We start from the raw sequence: 3,974 nt of genomic DNA, 5'->3' as shown, positions 1-3,974 counted from the left end.
CCCAGTACAAGGCATTTTCTTGTTGTTTCTTTACCAAACCAGGATTTTTCATTCTCAAGGCATTGAAAGATGGAGCAGGAGGAAAAGCCCCAGAGATTGCTCACAAGCAGGGGCTGCAAACCCAGCCCAGGGAGCTGCGAGGAGGAAGGACCCTCCCTGAGCCGGGAAGGCAGCCGGAGATCCAGGCAGAGCTCAGAGCTGGTGGAGAAGCCTCATGGAGGGGAGAAGCCCCACAAGTGCTTGGAATGTGGGAAGGGCTTCAGCTGGAGCTGCCATCTGATCGAGCACCAGAGGATCGACATTGGGGAGAAACCCTTCGAGTGTTGGCAATGTGAGAAGAGCTTCAGAAAGAAGCACCATCTAAAGCAACACCAGGTGGTCCACACTGGGGAAAGGCCCTATGAGTGTGGGAAATGTGGGAAGGGATCCTGACTTTTCCCACATCATGAGCCACCAGGTGATCCACACAGGGGAATGGCCCTACACCTGCTTGCAATGTGGGAAGAGCTTTGGGCAGAGCTCCAACCTGAGAAAACACCAGCTCATCCACACCGAGGAGAGGCCCTACGAGTGTCCTGAGTGTGTGAAGAGGTTTCAGACCAGCTCCAATCTCCTCCTACATGAGCGGATTCACACAGAGGAGAGGCCCTTCTGCTGCCCCGACTGCGGGAAGGGATTCAGCCGCAACTCCACCTTCACTGTCCACCAGCGCATCCTCACTGGGGAGAGGCCCTACGAGTACCCTGAGTGTGGGAAGAGCTTCTCACAGAGCTCTCACCTGATCAGACACCAGCGGAGGCACCACTAAGGGAAGCCCTGTGAGTGCCCCGAGGGCGGGAAGAGCTTCGTGCTCTGCTCCAGCTCCATCCCCCATGGGAGGATCGGTGTTGGATGATCCCCAGTGACCCCCGTTGGGCAGAGCCCTGGTGATCCGTGGTCCTGGTGAGCCTCTCTTGTGTGGTGGGAAGCGGTTCGGGAGATTTCTCTCACTTCTCCTTGTCCTGCTGTGATTTGGTTGGTAATAAATTCCTCCCTGTGCCCAGGCTGGGTCTGTTTTTCCCTGTTCGTTGCTCTGGGCGGGATCTCTCCTGTTCCTTCTCTCAACTCCTGGGCCTCTCCTCAGCCAATCAGACAATGCGATGAAGAAGATTCAGCCAATCAGAATGAGGATCTCTGATGACTCACCGGTTGCCGGGCAGATCCGCAGCGCCCAGTGTTCCCCACCTGGGCCCCACCCTCCCTCCCAATCACGGTCCCCCCAAGTCCCTCCCCATTGCCCCCCCCCACAATAAACGGGATGAGGCGAACTGGGAAACGTTATTGGGAACACTGGGAGCACTGGGCCTGGGGGGGACACACAACACTCCCCCAGGATCAGCACAGGTACAGAGAGGGGGGTCCTGGCTGGGTTTAAGGCCACGGGGAGGAGTTGCAGCCGCTGCTGAGTCAGGAGTTTTCTGGGCAGAGAAGTGACAGCGAGCTGGGGGCCCCAGGAGGAGGACACGTGTTCCGGGAGTCCCCCTCACCTTCTTGCTGAGGTAGAAGCTGAGCCCTAGGCCCAGAAAGAGAAAGCCCAACACCCACCAGCACGTTGCTGCGGGCAGCGTCCAGCAGCACCTCTGGGAGTCCACAGGAGTCAGGACCCCCCAAATCCTCTCGCAGACATTCCAAACCCCTCCATCACCCACCCAATCTCCTCTAGCCCACCAGCAGCCCCCAAAGTTCTTCCCAGCCTCGCCAGGACTCACCAAAAGCCTCCCAGTCTTCTTCAGTGCACAGACAAACTCATTGCAAACTCTGGTTTGCAATCCTTGATCTTTTCCCATCCCCTCCAGGCTCAGTCAAATCCCTCCCAGTTACTCCCAGCACCCCCAAACTCCCTCCCAATGCCCAGCAGGACCCCCAGAACCCCATCCCACCCTCCCCAGCATCCTTCAAATCCCTTCTCAGCCCTTCTAGTCCTTCAAACCTCTCTCCCAGTTTAAACCAGGCTATGTCAAACTCCCTCCCAGTTACTCCCAGACACCCTCTCCCAGTTCCCCCAGTTCCTCCCCCAATCCCCCTGCACAGTGGGTTCCAGGCTGTGCCCCAGTGCCAGCTCAGGAGGGGCTTCAGGCTGATGTGCTCCACCTGGCAGCTGAAGGTGACCCCGCACTGGTGGGTTGGGGTTTCCAGCAGCACCAGGAGCTGGTAGAAATCCAGTCCTCACTGGGGACCAGGCCAGTAGCCACCACATGCCATGAGAGCTCCTGCTGGCCCTGGAACCACCTCAGCTGGGTCTGGGCAGGGTAGAAATCTGTCACAGAGCAGAGCAGGCAGCCAGGGCTGGGCTGGGAGCTTGAGAGCCACAGTGAGATGGACAAACTGGGAGGCACTGGGAGAGAATGGGGACACACTAGGATCAGCTAGGGGGAACTGGGAGAGATGTGGGAGGGCTGGTGTGCAACTGAGGGGGACTGGAAATAGACTGGGAGCACTAGGGGTGCACTGGGGAAAAGGGTGGGGGTCTCGGAGTGGCCTGAGAAGACTGGGAATGGACCGAGAATAGATTGGGAATTGACTGAGAAGGACGGGCAGGGTCTGGGCAGTACTATGGGGACAGTGGGATGAACTGAGGTGGCACTGGGATGGACTGGTAGAGCCACAGGAGTCACTGGGGGAGGGGGCAGGAAGCCCTGGGGATGGGCACAAGGAGTGCTGAGGGCTCTGGGGTGATTCCCAGGGAGGTTTTGGGGGGCTCCAGGATCATTCCCAGGCCAGGGCCTGACGGGACCTGCTCTGCCCCACGCTCAGCTCTGCGCTCCATGAGGAACGGGGTTATCAGCTCGTGGTTATGTTGGCACTGAGCGTTCAGCAGAGCCCACAGGTACTGCAGCCATTCCAGGCTGCTGATCAAGCTCCTCACACTCATCTCCCCATAGGGAGTGTCCACCCTTCTCCCTATTTCTCCTTTCACATCGCCCCCCTCCGTTATCGTCAGCTGCTCCCCAGTTCACTTTTGGTGTCCCATTCCCTCTTTTTGCCCCTTCATCCCCTTTTCCCACAATCCCCCCATTCCCAGCTCCCTGCCACTCAGTTTTAGTGACCCACTCTTCTCTTTTTCCCACTTTCCCACCCGGTAGACGCCTTTCTCCTCTTCTCCCAATCCTCGATCCCCTCCCACGCTTCATCTGGAGGTCCTGCTCCTCCCACTACTCAATTTAGGGGTCTCATCACCCCCTTTTCCCCCTTCTCCCACCGTTTCTCATCGTGTCCCGCCTCCCCCGCTGACCCGAGAGCTCCGCGCCCGCAGCAGGGGGGGCTCCCAGCACCACCAGTGCCACCAGTCCGGCCCCAGCTGCCGCCACTCGCCCCATGGCCGCGCCGGGCAGGAGCCGCAGCCCCAAAGCAGCGGCTGGGGCTGCGCTGGGAGCCCCAGGCCGAAGCAGTGCGGGCTCAGCAGCGCCGCGCTCTCATTGGCTGAGAGCATTTTGGGGACCCGTTTTCCTGAGGCTCCCCCTGGCAACTGATGAGTCATCAACTCTTGGCGCTCTGATTGGCTGCAGCGCGCTCCGGCTGGTTTTGGATCGCAGCCCCGGGTGGGGTTTCTTTGCGGAGGGGGAACCTTGGGGCGCTGGGCAGGTGGGAGCTCAGCTGTGCCCAGAAATGTGTCCCCAGGTAGGCGAGATCTCAGCGGTGCCATGGCGAGGGCTCGCCCGATGCCAGGAACCCCCAAAGCCGCTCTGTCCCTGCCCCCGGCAGCCGCACAGGGGACAGAAAATGGAACCGAGAGTTCCTGAGTGGGGATAAGGACCGGGAGAGATCCCTCAGCAAACTCCGGCACAGGCACAACAGACCCAGCCTGGGCACGGAGGGTGAATTTATTACCAGATAAATCACAGCGAAACAAGGAGAGGGGAAAGAAATCTCTCCAACAACTTCCTCCCACCCAACATGGATCACCAGGACCACAGATCACCAGGGCTCTGCCCAAC

The 3,974-nt window shown here is 59.4% G+C and overlaps 1 pseudogene; it reads right to left on the bottom strand.

Moving 5' to 3' along the window:
• Nucleotides 1-630: 630 nt before the first annotated feature.
• On the bottom strand, nucleotides 631-3,356 carry LOC130265823 (H-2 class II histocompatibility antigen, E-S beta chain-like; annotated as a pseudogene).
• Nucleotides 3,357-3,974: the final 618 nt, after the last annotated feature.

Source organism: Oenanthe melanoleuca, linkage group LGE22 (genome assembly GCF_029582105.1).
Source record: "Oenanthe melanoleuca isolate GR-GAL-2019-014 linkage group LGE22, OMel1.0, whole genome shotgun sequence".
NCBI lineage: Eukaryota > Metazoa > Chordata > Aves > Passeriformes > Muscicapidae > Oenanthe > Oenanthe melanoleuca.
This window is presented reverse-complemented; position numbering and strand designations above follow the sequence as displayed.